General features: G+C 54.2%; 1 protein-coding gene across 5 annotated transcripts in view; it reads left to right on the top strand.

Annotated features, from left to right (window-relative positions):
* CDH23 (cadherin related 23) overlaps positions 1–18,004 on the top strand; it is a 401,997-nt gene that overhangs the window by 101,996 nt on the left and 281,997 nt on the right. The window lies entirely within an intron of this gene.

The raw sequence follows: 18,004 nt of genomic DNA on the forward strand, positions 1-18,004 counted from the left end.
CTGCCTTGGCTGGGGCCAGTAACTGCAACTGGAGTCAGGAGTTGGGAGGGGCAGGGGTTGCACCCTCTTTCCTTCCACTCATAGGCAAGCGGAGGCCTTGGGCAGGCTGGGTTTCTGGCTTTGGCCAGAATCAGGTCCTCCCAGGATGCAGAGAGGACGTGGTTCCAGGAAGAGGCTTTCTTCACCTTGAGCTCTCCCCCCGAGTCTCCCTGACACCCTGGCTCTTTTGGGTTGACTGTGTACTCTGAGTGTGTCTGCATGAGCGCATGCATGTAAAATCAAGGCATTGCTGATAATTGAGAAGTACAAATTATTGCATTACAAACGGTTCGTTAATAAGCTGGCTGCTGGTTCCCGGTGACACCAGGGTTCTTTTCACTTGCTGTCCCTCCCTCGGGTGGCTGAAGCAGTTTTCTGGGTTGCAGTAAGCGATTCAAAGCCCCTGAAGGTGGTGGGTGAAGGGATTCTAACTGGGTGCCCCTCCAGCCGGCCCTCAGGGCTCTGGGCTGGGTGGCAGCAGTAGAGGGTTGGGACAGGAAAAGAGAGATGGAAGCAATTGGAGAGGCAGGTTGGCACTGTGGCCTTTCAGTTCTAGCTCCTTTGTGCTGTGGATCACTTGACAAGGGAGCTAGAAGAGCTTTCAGAGATTATCCTGTCCAGTATATAGATGAGAAAACTGAGGCTCAGCATGGGAGAGCAACTTGCCCACAGCTTTGGATTTGAGCCTCCTGGCTCCCTGGGCAGATGCCCCCAAGGATGGAGAGATCGTGTCTCATGCCCCCCAGCTCCTGGCCCTGGCCCTGCCTGTTCAGCCAAGGTCCCTGCACTTCACCTGACACAGGGAAGTGAGGACAGATGAGTGTGTGCAGGGGCACCAGAGCCTCCTTGCCTTTCTCTGCCTGGGGGGGGGGACGTACAGAGGAAGAGCCCTAAGCTTGGAGGCACACTGCCCTGAGCTGTGGTCTGCAGGCTTGGGGACTGCAGCTTGGCTCTGGTCTCCCTGTCATTTAGAAGTCTCCCTAATTTAATTAAGGGTCTCTACGTGCCAGCCTGTACTCCGGACCTGGGCTCAGAAACCAAGGGCACTGCTCGGAGTTAATGAGCCTTGGACCCATTGCTCAGCTGCCGTCCTGGAAGGCATGGCTGCCTGCTGTCTTCTCTCTCAGGGGGCAGCAGGCAGCAGCAATGACAAGGGGATAGGGTTCACATACTTCCTCTCTGGCCCTTGGGCAGGGGGCCAGCCTTCTCCTCTTTTCTCTGCCAGGAGATGTGGCCTCCAACACCCAGCCCTGTTGGAATCCCCTGGGATTCTCTAAAGGCTTCTGCCTCCAAGGATAGAGCCTCTTCAGTCATTCATCTAATTAACAAATATTTATTGAGTGTCTGCTGTGGACTTGGCTCTGTGCCAGGCTTTCCCTTCGCAGAGGCCTGGGAGGCTCTAGGAATGGAGAATGACAGAACTGGGAATTAGAAAGCAGCAACCCCCAGTTCTAGTCTCCTGTGCTGCTCCCAAGTAGCGGGGTGCATTTGGGCATGTCACTTAACCTCTCTGGTCCATAGTCCTCCTTATCTAAGAAATCGAGAGTGGTTGAGATAGAGTAGCCTGCCCTCTGCCCATCTGATATACAAAGAGCAGGGAAAGAGGGGCCAGCTGCAGTGGACACACAGTCTCTGGAGGAAGGCCCATGTGGTTTACTTGCTTGTGTGTAAACATCCTGGGTTCACTTTGGTGGCCTGATACTTGATGCCCTGCTCGGGACTCTTTAGTGTGTCCAGAGGATGTGGTGTCAGCTGGACAGAGGCCGGGCCACCCCTGACCTGAGATGGCCTTGCACTGACCAGTCCTGGCCTAGTGTGGTCACCTGAACTGGAACTTAGGTATCTGGCTCAGGCCCTGGCGGGGATACCAGCAACAGGCCTGCTGGCCCCCAGCCTGGCACTGAGCCTGGGGTCTTCTGCTTGCATTGAGGTTACCTTGGAAACTCCAAGCCCCAACCCTTCAGAAGCGTGATTCAGTGGCCAAGACCTTGCAGATGTGAACATGGTGACAATGCAAGCCAGAGAAACCAGGGGCTGCTGCAGACCCTGTGATGTGTGAGTGTGGAGGGGGATGTCAGAGTGGTCAGAGAAATCTCAGCAGGCTTCCTGGAGGAGGTCGGTTCCCAGCAGAATCTTGTCGAGGTGAGAAGTGGATGCTCCCATGTTGGGCCGTGGGAAGGGAGAGTGGAGGAAGGAAGACAGCTGGCGTGTAGTTCTGGCTGTGCCAACAAGTGGCTGTGTGAGACTTTACGCCTGTCACTGCCCTTCTGCTGGCTTCAGCCTCGGCAACTGCCAAACTAGAGAGTTGGACCAGGCTCCTTCCAGGGTTGATATTCCATGATCTGAGATGAAACCACATGGGAGAGGCCCTCCTCATCCTTCAGTATTTTATTGTTTCTTGAAGGATGGTGAGACGCTCCAAGCAGTGGCTGCCTCCATCCATTCAGCATCTCCTTTAGTTGTTCATCTGCCTCCCCATCCCTTACCTTGCAGCCCAAGGGCCTTAATAGAATTGCCCCTGCAGTTCTGATTCTATGTGTATAGGGAGAGGCCCAGGAAGCTGCATTTTTACAAACTCCTCTGGGTCTGGGGAGCCCTGGAGGTTGACCTCTGTGGCCCTCCCCAACTGAGAGTCTCTGGGGGGTGCCGAGGCAGCTCGTCTTTAATGAGAGCTTTCGACCTGTCCCCAGCTGCCTGGAGACATGATGCACAAGGACCCAAGTCCCTCGGGCCTGTGCTAGGAGGGTGTGGGAGCTTGTTCGAGACCAGCTTTCGAGACCCTTTCCGTGGCGAAGCTCACCTGCCACCCTGTCCACCCAACTCTGGCCCCACTCTCTGAAAGCCCCCTGCCCTGGGCCCAGCCCCTCCCCAAGAAGAGCCAGGGAGGTGTGTGTTTGGGTTTGTTTGCTCTCGGTTCCCCTCCCGCCCACCCTTCTCCCCTCACTAAGCTGTTCTACATGTAATTATCCATTTTATCAGGGTGAAAGGCCCTGCAATTCACTTGTCGAAGCCCTAACGAGGCAGCGTGGATGCTTTCAAGTCCGTAAAGAAAAGGGAAATCCTGCTAGAATTGGCAACTTAATTCACCAAGCCAGCCTCGACAGACCTCATTAAGTCCCCGTGTATTCATTTCAGGCTAATGGCTGTCATGCTGACTGCTGTTTGATTTGGTGTAATAGACTTTTATGGCGTTCCAATTTGCTCAAACGTGTTTGCCTGTGTCCGTGCCCAGCAGCTTCGCTCCAGCACACCGCTAGGTGCGCATGCCTACCTCACTGACCTTCAGCGCTGCCTTGGCCCCACCCACCCACCTTCCCCCGGGGCCGGGCAGGGGACCCTGGTGCTGGGGCATTTGGGTGGGAGGGTGGGTGCAAGGCTGAAAGTCAGATGGTATCAGCTGGCTCTTTGAGGTCAAGGCATCAAGGAGGGCCCTCTGGAGACCCAGGATGGCCGTGGTCTTGAAACTCGGACCAGTTCCGCCCCTTTAGCTGGGCATTCAAGGCTTTTATCCATCTGGCCTCATCCTGCCATTTCTGGCTCATCTTTAGGCTCTGAAATCTCTGGGTCTTTCTCTTTTCTGTCCCTTTCTCTCTCTCTAACTCATGCAGATTGTGCTTTCCTATCTAGTACTTCTCTCTGAGCCTAACTTAGTTCTGCCTGGATCTTATCAATCCAGTGTGCCCTGATCTACTCAATAGTTTTGTTTTTTCTTCTTTTAATGAGCACAACAAACATTTGTCAAACAGCTTTTAACAGGCCCCAGGGATTCTAAGCTGACCTGTACATGCTAGATAGTGAAAAGGGCTCTACCATTTGCTGACTGTGTGACCTTAGACAGGTGACTTAACCTCTCTGGGCCTCGGTTTTCTCATCTGGAAAATGGGCAACAATAACTGCCTTGTTGGTAGTGATGAGAACTGTGATAATGTAGGTAAAAATCCTTAGCCCAGTTTGTGGCTCATCGTATGTTCAGTAAATGGTGGTGATTAAGGCCAGGGTCTTCACCTTAGGGAAGGTAATTTTACAGAGAGAAAGACAAGTGAGTGTCTAATTACACCCAAATGTATTAAATGCCATGGTAAGCTTAATATGTGCAAAGCACAATAGAAGTACTGTGAAAGGAGTGACCTGGTCTGTCTGGGATGGGGGTGGGAGGGCTATTTGTTTGGGATCTTATAGGATGAATAGGAGTTTGTTAGGCAGAGAAGGAGGGTATAGTGTCTCTTTTCCTATATTGGAATTTCCAAGGTCACCTCTACACCTGACCGAGGTCCTGCTGAGGAGGGACAGTAGCTGTGCAAATATATGTGTCATTTGCAGGCTCCCCACTGTTTACCGTGTGGAAGCAAAGCCAGGCTGGAAGTGGGCCCCTGGGTCCCTGTCCTGGTCTCTGTGGCAGACGGATCCTACACAGATCCTTGGCACCTTGGTTTCGGGTGACCAGCTGTGAGTGGGGGTAGAGGCTGTTACCGGGGGAGGGCTGGAGCTGGGATGAGATGCTGGGAGCCTACAGGAGAGACTGTGGGTCCTTGCCTGGGCCTCAAAGCATGCTGGGGACGGGGTCGGTCAGAGGCAACCCAGGCCTCCTGGCTCAGGGTTCCCCTGGGCTGTCCCGTCTCTCCCTGTTGGTTCATGAGGATAGATGGAAGTTGCTTCTTCTCTGTACCTCCTTCCCAGGGATGGGACAGCAGGCACAAAAAGAGTATTCCCTGAGATCATTTGTCAATGAAATAAAACAAGTAATTTATTCCTATGATAATAAGTTGTTATTATTATCTCTTATGCATTTCCTACATGCCCGATCATATGCTTTATGTGTGGGATCATGCTGAGCCCTCACACCACCTGTAGAAGGGGCACAGATGTGGACGTGGAAGCAGAGAGGTTACACAACCTGCCCGAAGCTAGTAAAGGGTGGGGCCGGGGCTAGAATACAAGCCTGATTATGTGATCTTTGGTGAGTGACTTTATTTCTACCGAAAAATGGATGTAATTACATTTAATGAGGTCATGCCTGTCAATTAACACAGGACTAGTATAAGGAAGTGCCGTAGATGTGGCTGCTGTAGTTGTTTCATCCATCCCTCCTGACATCCCAAGCTGGGATTGAGCAGAGTCCTCCTTGCATCCTCAGCTTCCAGCCCAGGGCCTGGGATGCAAAACTTGCTCATTGAGTGAATGAACTTCAACAATGGACCGAGCCAGGCTGCATCCCCTGCCTTTTGGGTGACTCGAGGACAAAGGCACTTTGTTCCCCAGCTGGCTATACCGAGATGAAGCGTTCAGGTATTGAGCTGGATAGGTTGCACTCACCCCTGCCCCACACCTCTCTTTCCTCCCAGGGCACCTGAGAGCGTTGCTGCCCTGTGCTGGGACTCACTGGTGCTCTCTGTTGCCTCCCAGTTCCTGGGTCTCAGTGCGATGGGACAATGCCATCCTCTGTGCCATGGGCATGTGGGAAGCCCTGGGGTGGTGGCCAGATGGGGTCCAGAGCATGTGGAGGTGGACCTGGCCAAAAACACCAGCTTATTAGCACCCACCAGGGCCTCCAGCAGTGCTCCCAGCTGCCCCCCGACGCACCGTGCCCGTCAGACACTGAATGATTTATAAACTGCATCCTCAGGTTGCAATGGGGGGAGCTGCCACTGGCTGGTGCCGTTCCCCTGAGGTGTCAGCTCAGCTCATGGGAGTGTCGTCACCCACGCCAGGAGAGGCAGCCCCTTGACAGGCCGTATTAATTTATACCTCGGGGCCCTGATGCCCAGTGGTCCCCTCTGCATCCATAACCACCACCTATTGATCTGGGAGAGGAAGACCAATAAATCATTCGGGGCTCTGGACTCCTGCTGGCCGGATCCCGAGTGGTTTGTTCTAGCCCCAGCAGCAGCCCCAGACAATGTCTCTGCCCCTTGGTGAGCACCCCCTGAGGGGCTTGCCCCTTCTCCAGTTTCCTCCCTCTGTCAGCACAGAATCCCGCTCCCTCCCAGCAGACAGATGCCAGAGCCTGCGGCCAGGACCCCGAGCTTCGGGCTTGGGGCAATGAAGTAGCAGATGCACGTGGGCAAAGCAGCAGGGCAACCTGTGTGTGTGTGTGTGTGTGTGTGTGTGTGTGTGTGACTTAAATAATATCTTCTATATTTCCAAGTATTTTCATCATCTTCCATTTCTCCTCATGACAACTCTGTAAGTTATGGGGAATTATTCTTCTCATTTTATGGATGACAGAAATGAGGCCAGGACAAGTTCACTGACTTCTCCAAGTCACCCAGAATCACATTTGCTTGCAACAAGAGCCATAATCTTCCATCCAGTGTCCTGCCACCTAGAGGGCATTGCTCACTCTTTCTTATTTTCAGCATCTTTGCATATGTCTTTTTTTGCAATTTTGCCGTGGCCTGCTTGTAGCTGGTGACCAGCTGCAGGGAGGAGGCCCTGATGCTGCCAGAATGGGGGAAAACTTGTCCTTGTGCACCTCAGGGGCCCCTGAGGCTGAGGATCTCTCATGCATGGACCAAGGGGATCCAGTGGAGAAGCTTTACTGTCTGGGGTAAGGACCACCCCTGGTGGGCATCTCCTTCTTGCTTAGGACCCAGACATGGGCAGAGTTAGTGGCCCCAGACGCAGCCTCCAAGATTTCAGTCCTCAAATCTGCACGCAGCATTGTTTGTGAGGAGCAGGAGACCCACCCACATGGGCTAAATGCTAGCCTCTGCCCCTGGCAGGGAACCATCCACATGGCTCTCTGCTCACCTTTTCTGCTCTTTCGTGCCCAGGAGGGAACACATGGGATCCCCTGAAATTGGGGCCCTATGGAGCGTAGCCCATTTACACCCTCCAAGGCCCCTTGCTCTGTCCCTTTTGCTCTGTCCTTCATCCCACATCTGGGGAAGCCAAGGACCTGGATGTGCACTTCCACCTTCCCTGCCCTGGGGGAGTGGCCAGGGCTCCTTCCTCAGCACGAGGGAAGAGGACAGCACCGGAGCAGGAGACAGAAGGAGCCCAGTTGTAATTAAATTTACTGTTTTGTTTTAATGGCAATAATGTTCTTAATTACATTGGTTTCCTTGCCGGTTCTCGCTGGGAGTCTCTGGGGGCCCAGATAACTCTGTAGCAATGACTGCAGGACCCTCTGCCATGAAGATGAAGCAGAGGGAGTGTGTAGGGCGCACATGCCAGGACACCTTCTGTTGTGCTCCCCCGCCCTGCCACACTCTTTAAATAAAGAGCCTCTAAGTGGAAGGAGATGACAGCGGCCTGCTAGCAGACGCTCCTGCTGCATTGTTGGGCTGTCAGCCTCACGTCCCGGAGTCCATCTGTCGTCTGTGAGCTCCCTTTCTCCTAAATAGTTTCCTTTCCCCGGTGATGGTGTCTGTTGGGGGAAGGATGCAGGGCTCTTCTTCCAGGAGTGGGATCTCCTTAGGCCCTGGGTGGGGGCAGCTTGGGAAACCGAGGGTCTAGGGAGGCCCACCCTGCAGCAGCCAGCATTGGCTTTGGCTTTGCTTCCTCACCAGTTCCAGGGCCCCATGTTTTTGAAGGGGGGATAGTGATCCCTGTCGCAGCACGTTGTAGTGGAGCCCTGCACATGCAGGTTCTAAGCCCAACCTTGGAGGCCATGGGCACGGCGTTTGACCTCTCTGAGCCTCAGTTTCTTCATCTGTAAAATGGGAACAAATTGGGGTTGTTGTGGAAGTTCACTAGGAGTCTGTGAACAGCGCTGCAGACACAGGGGATGTTCAGTAATGATGGGTGTTATTATTCCCATGAAACGTTCTCCAAGATCTTGAGGAAAGTTGTTTGGAAAGCCAAGGAGTTCGACATGCAGGCTGTATCAGGATGTACTGATCGGTAGATATTAGGGTGTGGATTAGTCTCCTATGGCTGTTGTAACAAATCGCCACAAATTTAGTAGCTTAAAACGACACAAATGTATTAAATTACTGTTCTGGAGCTCATAAGTCTTAAAGTTAAGGCGCCCTCAAGTTTGCGTTCCTTCTGGAGGCTCTAGGGGAGAATCCATTTCCTTGCCTTCTCTGGCTGCTAAAGGCCTCCTACTTTCCTTGGCTTGTGGCCTCTTCCTCCATCTTCAAAGCCATCAGTGTGTCATCTTCCAGTCTCTCTCTCTCTTCAGCCTCTGCTTCTGCCATCACATCTCGCTTTCTGACTCTGACCTTCCACCTCTTCCTTATAAGAACCCTGTGATTAGACTGGGCCCACCTGGATAATCCAGAATAATCTCCCCCTTCAAGATCCTTAATTTACTTTTGCCATTAAGGTAATTTATTTATGGGTTCCAGGGGATTAGGACATGGAGGTCTTTGGTGGTGGGGGGCATTATTCAGCCTCCTACAGAGAGGCTTAGTGGTCAAGAAGCTTACAGTCCAGTGGGAGACAGGAAACACACATGGACAGCATGAAACAAAGACATGGTGAGAAAAAAGTGAAATCAGAGCCACCAAGAAATAGCTAGTGATTGGCTGAGAGCTTTACAAATAGGCTCCTTGAAACCAGCTTCGGAGGGACTGTAGAGATGACAGAATCCAACTGCATGGTTCGTAGGCAGTCAATAAGTCCAGAGAGGGCAAAAGACTTGCCCAAGGTCACCTGGAATGTCAGTGGCAAAACCACTGCAGACCAGGTTACTGGAGAAGATTCTTGGAGCGGGAAAGCTGAATTTCTAGAACCCATGACCTGAGCCCATCCCTGGGCTGGAGGCAAAGCACTGCTTCCCCAGGTGGGGCCTGGATGTCCAGAGCCAGGCTGGGCGGTGGGTGCTACCTCCTGCACTGACGGCCCCCCCACCCGCCAGAGCAGTAGCTCGCCAGGCTGCGTTCTAGACATCGGTCAGAGATGCCCGTGGGAATGTCCGACTGACCACCAGCTGTCGCTGCTATTGTTTTCCTGTTTTCAGGGGGCTCTGGGGTTTTGTCTGGGCCCCTCCGCTCACCCTAACAAATCAGAGTATTGTCAAAAGAGCCTGGGGACTGGCCTGGCACCCCCATGGCCCTGAGGCCCACCACACAATAGGCTTGTTTTGATGTGTTTGTAGGCTGTCCAACCCATCTTGTTTTTTACCAGGAAGGGGAAAATGGAGAGAGTGAGTGAGCGTTTGGTTGATGGAATTATTACAGTTTCTCTGATTCCTTAGCAGCCTTTAATTGCTTTGCAACTTTGTGGTGCTGGCTGGAAGCTGTGAGGGGCTGGGCTCTCCCTCTTCATAATAACCTTAAGTGGAAGCTTCCTGTTCGTCTATTAAAAAGCCTGCTCTTCCCTCCAGGTATGATAATGCCGCTGAGAGATTTCACCTGGCGCGTAATCACTAGGTACAATGGTGTTGTCCCCGCTCACTGTCTCTGTCATTGATCGGCCAGCCCCCCCTCCCTGGCACCAGGGTCTGCTGGTCAAGGAGAACCGAAAGCCTGGGCATGGCCTTGTCCAGCAGGGTTGTGGGCCCAGGCTGGTCACCTCTCCCAGCCCTGCCCCCGAGAGAGGGAAATGGCATGAGAGGCCTTTTCCCACTGACCCCATCCACCTCTGTAACTCCTCTTCAGAGCCCAGCGTGTTTCCCACCGTTCTCAACACAAACCCTCCTTTTCAGAAATGTGCTCGCTGTCCTGCTATGCTGCAGGGTGCCCTAAGCCAGCCCACTGTGCCATCTTCTTCCTACCATTTGACCAAACCCTTCTCTTTCTTCCTCTGAACAATCCAGTGGGAGGTGGGAGGGGTAGCTTGGCCCTCTCCTTATCCCCACTTTACAGGTAAGCAACCGTGCATTAGAGAAGTTGGGAGACTGGCCCGTGGCATTCCCTTGGGAAGTAGCCCACTGGGATCTGACCCCGGGCCCCTCTGGTAGTCTTCTCTCCACCGGACTTGGAGGAAGGTAAAAGTCTCTTATGGTGCCTGCTCTTGGGGTTGCTTCTACACCCACCCCATCCTAGCTTCTAAATCTAGGCCGACCCTCTGCCTCCTCACCTTGACCTGGCCTTTCCTTCCTGGGGTTGCCCTGGGAGCCCCCATGGGCAGGAGAGGCCAGCCTGACCCAGGTCTGGGTGCTGAGCCTTCCTCGGGCTGGCCCAGGCCAGAGGGCAGCCCCTCCTGTCTTGGTCACCTGTCTGTCCACTCTAAGACAGTTGCACTCAGGAAGGTGGAGTGGGGCAAGCTCTAACCCAGAGGGGCTGGGAGCCCCACACCTGCAGCTGGGACACTTGGACGAGTCACTCTGTCCTTCTACTGCTCAGTTTGCCCCTCTGTAAATGGAACTCTTTGTCCTGGGAGCCCACCCCATCGTGGGGATCGAGGACAGGAAGGCCCCGAACTTAAAGCCTCATGCAGGCGGGACAGATTAATTCCTATTCCAGTGGCTTCCACAGGCTTCTATGGGTTTTCACTTTCTTCTTTCTCCTTTTTTCTCTTTCCTTTTCTTTTCTTTACTTTTCCTTTCTTTTCTTGGGTGAACACATTACTTAAACAAACATAGAGAAGTGAACCATCGTAAGTGCTCAGCTTCATGACTTGTCCTGGAGTGCACACACTGGTGTATGCACACCCAGGTCAGGACACTCTCCAGCATCTAGAAGCATCTCTGCGCCCCTTGCAGTCCCTCCCCCTCTTCCACAAGGGTAGCCACTCTCCTGGCTTCTGCCCCCATGGATTGCTTTTGCCCATTTCCCTTTTATTATATACATTCATTAGGTTTTTTACTATTACCTAAGCCCCTGGGGACCTGTCAGCCAGCTTCCTATTGGAGGCCACTCCCCACGGGGTTTAGGAGCACTGGCTTAGGAGCCCCAGTGATGGAGTTTGACTCTTGGTCTCACCGCTTCCATCTGTGTCTGATGAAATGGGCGTGTTGCTGATGCAGCGCTGTCTCTGTGCGGGGCACGTGAGAGGATGCAGGGCTGTCCCCTGCAGCTGTCACCTCTTCACACTCTCCCCCTTGGTCAAGGGTCATCTGTGCAGGTGGATGAGGAGCTATCCAGGTTCTGGGAAAGGAAGCTAAATGGGAGAAAGGGATACACGGAGCACTTGGCTGAGTGGGTAAACCTAGGGAGAAAAGGAGGAGGGTCCCTTTCCCTCACACTGTCTCCTTTGAACATCAGAGCAGTCCTTCAGGTTGGTAAGAAAAGTATGATGTTTATAGCTGGGGAAATGGGCCCAGAGAGGTTAAGCAACTTGTCCAAGGTCACACAGCTAGTCCAGGATCTTGTGCTCTATTTACAGCCCCCCAAAGCAAGTCCAAGTGCATTTTACCCCCAGGATGCTCCACTTGGGGTTTACTGTAAGGCAGTGGCCTTCAGAGGAGCAGGCCACTGAGGCTGGAGAGGTGGAAGTGGGGCAGGGCGGGGCAGGGATCCCTCCCGAGTGACCTTTGCTGTGCTCCTTCAGTCTCACACAAAGCTGCGGCTCATATCAGCAACCCAATCTCAGACCTGCATGGGGAAACACAAAAATCTTTAAAGGCTTCTTAGCAACTTGAAGTGACTGTTATTTTCCTTTCCCGGTCAGGCCTGGGGCAGGGCCAGGGCGCTTGGAGAAGAATAACAATTTCTTCCAAAGCATTCGTTTTCTCCCGTTCCTCACCATCAGCTCCCCCAAACTCAGGGGCCACCAGACTTTAAAAAAAGTAACAAAAAATCCACCCGACATAGCCCGAGAGATGGAGATGGAGGGAGATACAACAGCAGTTATCGGGGCGGAAAGCCCTAAATGGTGTGGAAGTAATGCCTAAAGTGTGCTGGCGATTACAGGCATTTCCACGGGGCCCCCTCGGGCCGCACAGGACGTGCCAGCTGCCGGGAAATAAATAAATAAGCGCAAAGCCTCGGAGATCTCCGTTAACCGTTGCTGCGCAGGAGGGGTGGGAGAGGTCACCGGGGAGGGGACAGGAGGAGGGCAGAGAAGGCTCCTTCACTCATTCTCCCATCCATTCATTCATTCAACCACGCGGAGTCCCCATGATGTGCAGGGGATGTTGCTAAAACCTCTCAGTGGTGCTTGGAAGTGGATGACCCGAATCTGGGAAGGCTGGCACAGGCTGGTCCCGGCCCCTCTCCAGCCTCCCTTTGCCCTCTACCTTCCGGCCTCCCGGGCCTTCTTTGTGTTCTCCAAGGGCACTGTGCTGCAGACATCTTTGCACGGGCCACTTCCTCTCTCTGGAGCACTCTTCTCCATCATCTTTTTTTCATTAACTCCTACCTTCTCCTGAGCGCTCCACTCCAACACCCTGTCCTCTGGGTGGGGGTGGGAGTGGGGGGGCCTTCCCTGATCGCTCCTCCCTGTTCAGAACAAGTTCCATTCTCTGGGCTTTGGGAGCATCGTGACTTTGACCTTGGGGAGTAATTATTCTTTTTTTTGAGGGAACTATTTGATCATGATGGGTCTCCCGCATGAGACCATAAACTATGAGAGTCGGGGTGCCTCTCTGTCCCCATCTTCCCACCCCTGGACCCCAGGGCCTGGCACACGTGATACAGATTTGTACGGATTTGCTGCCCGACGCAGTCCCTGCCCTCAGGGAGTCTCACCTCTGCAGCCCACATCCTTTAAGAGAGAAATTCCACAAGTGAGTCCTCGGTGTGCTGAATTCCCACGGCCTGATGCTGAAGGCGGCTGAGATGCTGTTGGAGTTCCCCACCCGGGTTGTCAAAAAAGGGCTGAGCCCAGTCTCACCTGAGGGCACAGATGCCGTGGGGGTGTTGGAGGAAAGGATGCATCTAATAGAGCTGCGGTAGGCAGAGTAATGGCCCCGGAGAGGTGTCTGTGTCCACATCCCCAGGAACTGTGACTGTGCCACCTTACATGGCTAAAGGGACTTTGCAGGCATGATTAAGTGAAGGATCTTACAGTGGGAAATTATCCTGGATTATCCAGGTGGGCAATTTAATCATAAGGGGCCTTATAAGAGGGATCAGGCATGTCGAGATTGGGAGATGCTGTTGAAGATGGAGGAAGAAGCCACAAGCTAAGGCATGCAGGTGCCTCTAGAAACCACAACAGGCAAGAGATGAATTCTCCCCTAGAGCTTCTAGAAGGAAATAGCCCTGATGACTGTCTTGATTTTAGCCCGATGAGAGTGTGCCAGACTTCTAACCTACGCTTTGTGTTGTTTTAGGCCCCTTCCTTTGTGATAATTTGCTACAGCAGCAACAGGAAAGCAATACAGGAGTGCTTTGAAGACTGAGCAGTCAGGGCATAAATTCTAAAGTGCACCCCTCCTGCACCCCTAAACTCTAGTTGTCTTGCTCCTTTAGGGCCTAAAGCAGGAGGTTTGGCGGCCCCAGCTATGAGGTGGGTGGTTATTGGGAATAGTCCACTAGGGACAGCCATGGGCAGGGGCTCCTAGGAGAGGGAGGGCGGCTGGGTGGGGTGCCCAGGCTGGGGAAGGACCCTGTGGAAGCCCAGAGGGGTGAGATGGGAGAGCCTGAGAGCTAGAGCTGCCAGGGCAAGGCAAGAGCCCATGCAGAGTTTGGGAGGTGAGGACACCGAGAGGAGAGCTGGCAGGGGATGGGCGGGAGTGGTGCTGGAGATGCTGTATCCAAGCAGTGGGATGCCAGGGAGACCTTCCTATCCACGTGGGAGGTGCAGTGGGGCCTGAGCTCTGGTGAGTGGCAGTGAGATGCAGGAGTGTTGGTTCCCTGTATCTGATGCCACCCACATTCATTCATCAAACTCTCCCTGGGTGCCTGCTGGGTGCCAGGCCCATGCTGGCTGCTGGGGACACAAGAAGAATGAGATGTGGTCCCTGGTCTCCAGGAGAGCCTGGCAGGCCTGGGCCCTACTCAGCCATAGTGGCAACTTCTAAAAGAGGAGGGGATGCCCGGCACCTGAGGACCTGCGCAGCCATCTCAAGGCTTTAGTGCTGCCGGAGAGCTGGGCCCTGCCCCCACCCACCCCACCCTAGCTCCCAGGCCCCCCTGCCCTCCTGCCGTGCCTGTCAATATCAAGCACATCTCCCACCAGGCAGCAGAATTGGACAAATGAGCCCTAAATGAGCTTGGCAAATTGGTTCTCTCTGCTCTGTCCCATCCTGCCACCTTCCTGCCCTGCAAAAACCGGGTCCACAGGAGGCCAGATAGGGGTCCAGGCGGCAGGAGGGGAAGGGGGAAGGGCAGGCTAGGCTCTGAGGCAAGCGCCAGGCTTCCCTATCTGGGGGTCCTCAGCCACCCTGGGTTCCCCACCTGCTGCTTCATTTTCGAGGTGAGTGGAGACCCAGGAGGATGGAGAAAGTGCTCCTCAAGGGGCCCTTCCAGCCTGGCTGGTTTGGGGTGGGTATTGTGAGGGTGGGACAGGCATAGGGGTTCCAGGGGTGGGGAAGGTGGATTTGGGGGCATGAAGAGGAAGGGGTGGGGCCCGGGGTCCTAGGTAAGTTGGCATGGGCCTCAGAGCAGCCCCCTCCTCCTCCTCCTGTTCCAGCTTCTGTTTATACCATTGTCAGACCCATGGGCCCTCTAGTTCCCAAGCCGTAGAGTTCATACACTTGCCAAGGACAGGTCTGTGTCTTAAAGTTTTCATTACCCTTCAGGTCCAGGGGTCCTGGGCTGGGAGGAAAAGCACTGAATAACAACAAAATAATAACAATAATGAAGACTGGACCTGCATTCACCCATATACTTTTTATAACTGAGCTGTGACGTGGGTACTAGGATTATCCTTGTTTTTAAGGTGGGGAACCCAAGGCTCATGGAGGTTAAGTCAGTTGTCCGTATCACAGAGCAGAGCCATGATATGAACCTAATTGGTCCAACTCCAGAGCCCCCAGACTGTGATATGTCTCTGCTGACATAGGGAGTGGGACACGGAGGCATTTGTGTTTTGCACGTCCAGTGAACGTGTCTGACACTCAGAGACCCAGCCAGGCCTTGGACCATTCTGAGGGTGGAGCCCCAGGGTCTCCCCTCATTCTCCTCTCCAGCATGGCACCCGATGCCATCAGCCAGTGTGGGGGATGCCAGAAGGGCCAGGCTGGGCAGCTTGTTCCTGGGGAGATGGCCTCCCCACCCGCTGCGCCAATGCATGCATGCATGCATACCCCTCGGCCGCGACGTCCGCCCTGCCTCCTTCTGTCCCATGTGTCTCTCTCATGGGTCAGCGCCCCGGAGTGCTAAATCATGAGCAAATCGGCCACAGCCAGCGGGAGGCCAAGAGGACACAGGGAGGGGACTCTGCCATCAAGGCCATTAGCACAGAGCTGGCCAGGCAGAGGAAGCACGGCTGATTGGGAGAGAGCAGCCTGGCCTCCCCCTCCGTGGTGTGATGTGGGACCAGGGTACACACATGGAACACATGTGCTCACTGAGAATTCACTGAGCATGCACCAATTCGTGGCATGGATACTTGGTTATGCCCTCTCCTCCATGAGGACAGTTTTCAGAGGGGGCAGCTGCTCCCCTACTGGGGAGGTGTAGAGATGCTCCATCTTGAAGGTAGCAGAGGAGCATGACCAGAGCAAGAGGACTCACACTGGCCTGGCCTGAATTCTGGCCTGGACCCTGACCCTGAGCAAGTGGTTTAGCCTCTCTGAGCCTCAGTTTTCTCATCTCTAAAATGGGGACAATCACAAAACCTGCTCTATAGAGCTGGTGTGTCAATACAAGTGTAGGTGAGTAGAGATAAGCTTGTTTGTACCTTGGATCAGACTCTTGGAACTGAGCCAATCTCTCCCCTACCCCATGCCGCATGGTAGCAGGGTATCCTAAAGGGTCACTGAACTAGGATTCCTCCAGGTGTCTTTGGGCCTCTCCTTGCATCTCTCTGGGCCTCAGTTTACCCACCTATGGGGGATTGTTTACGCCGTCACACCATGGTGCTAAGTAAAGAGACGTCTGGGTGGCATTCCTGTCCTGGAGGAGAAGGGCAGGGCTAGTGTGACAGGGAAGACGATCCTGTGACATGTCCCTCCACAGTGCCCCCTGAGACTTGGGTCTTAGTGTTCTCTCCCCAAGATCATGGGTCAAGAAAGCCTAATAGCTGACGAGCAGAGGTGGGCATTTGTTGGTAAACTGAGGCCTGAGAGCTGCCCAACTGGTGCCTCAGGACGGGCCCCTTCCCCTTGTCTCACCTGGGCCAGGTGGGGCTGTCAGGCGGGCAGGGCCCATCCATTCTGCACGGCTGCCCTTGCAGCCGGCCTGCAGCAGACATGGCTTTTTTGTTTTTGGTTAGAAAGCCTCATCAGAGCGTTATGATATTGGAATGTGAAGGGTAATTGAGCTGAAAGCTATTCTCTTCCTGCGACTGGCACAATAGGAGTGATTGAGGCGCCCGGGCCTCTGCACCAGCCTAGGAATCCTGATGAAAGGTCTGAGCAGAGATGGCGGTTGATGGCAGGGAGCGGAGCAGGACCCCCAAGGCCGGGCCCTGCCCCTGCATATGCTCCCCCGGGACTCTGAACTGCTGGGCTCTATCCCTGCCCTCCTGTAGCAGGTAGCCAGGACCCCCGGGGGCCTTGTATTTTTTAATTACCCGAGGATCTTGTTAAAATGCAGAGCCTGATTCAGTAGATCTAGGGTGGTATGATGCTCTGCATTTCTGCTGAGCTCCCAGGGGTTGCTGATGCTACTGGTCCTCCCACCTCCGAGTAGTAAGGCTGCAGGAAGCAGTCAGGGCTGTGGGCCCTGGTGGCTGTGAGGGAGCCATCCCAGGTGACAGCAGCCAGTTCCCAGTAGGGCTGCCCTCTGTGGTTGTGCAGGTAGCGCACCAAGCAAGGAGAATGGGGGAGACACACAGCCCAGGCTCTGCTCACAAAGTAGTGCACCCTGGAGAAAAGAGCATGTTTTTCTGGGCTTGCAGGGGCCATTTGCTCACCGAGTGTGTACCCACAGGGCAGGGTCTACTCTGAAGAGGTATTGTTTTCAATTTTGCTTGTCTCTAAGCCTGAAGCGGTAGTCCTATGCATGCTCCTGATTATCCCATACCTCCCTCCATCACAACTTCCCAACCTTACCACCTATCCTTGCGGCATATGGAAGTCCAAGGAAAAGGGAGACTAGAGTGCATCATGCTCATACTTCAAGACTTAGTTTCTCCCTTCAGTCACCCTCCATGTGGAGGGTGTGGAGGGTGGGTTCAGGGCTGTCTGAGTCCTAGAAGCCCCAGAAACAGGTCCCTTCCTGCCTCCTGCCCCCTCCTTGCCCATGGAATCAGCTGGAGGGATTAAGCCAGGGCAGGCCCCTCTTTCCCAGGGTAGGGGCCAGGCCTGCTGCAGGCAGGGATATCCTTGAGGAAAAATACTCTGCCCCACCCCGCTGCCTACCCCAGCACACACACACACACACACACACACACACACACACACACACACCCAACCCAGTCTCTCCACCTGGCCTGTTATTAATTGCCATGCAGGCTGAGCTGAATGGCCCCATTCATATGTGTTCCAGCAGCTCCGTAAGCCCCGGTATGGGCTGGAACACCTTGGCTTATCTCTCTCAGCCAGGCTTCCCCTGCACAGGACTCCACTGGATATAACGAGCCTTCCTTGGGGCTTCTGGGTCCATGTGCCAGGCCTGGCAAGGGGAGAGAGCCCATCCCTTCCTGGCTCTGCCCTGCCAGCTCCTGGCTGAACACAGGCCTTCCTCTCCTCACCCTGTTGCCCAGCACTGGGTGGGGCCTCCCAGAAGCTGCAGCCACACGCACAGTACAGGTGCACAGTCCTTTGGAGGCCACCAAGCCCATTTTCCACCTCCCACCTGCCCCAAAGTGCTGCCTTTCAGCTTCTCACCTCATTTCCCTCCTCTCTCAGCCTTCCCATCCTGAGGGCCGGATGATTGTGTTGTCATCCTTCCTGCCTGGTTGGCATGTCATCGACGGGCAGGTGTGCAAGGCTGGGTCTCCAGCAGCCTCATGGGTGAGCCAGGACCAGCCACATCCTCTTTCTCCGTCTATCCCAAGCTTGGACAGCCTCTCATCTCACATCCCCAGGACCAGGCTGTCACTTCACAGCCCCTGTGACCATCAGTAGCAGAAAGAGACT

This window comes from Choloepus didactylus, chromosome 15, assembly GCF_015220235.1.
Source record: "Choloepus didactylus isolate mChoDid1 chromosome 15, mChoDid1.pri, whole genome shotgun sequence".
NCBI lineage: Eukaryota > Metazoa > Chordata > Mammalia > Pilosa > Megalonychidae > Choloepus > Choloepus didactylus.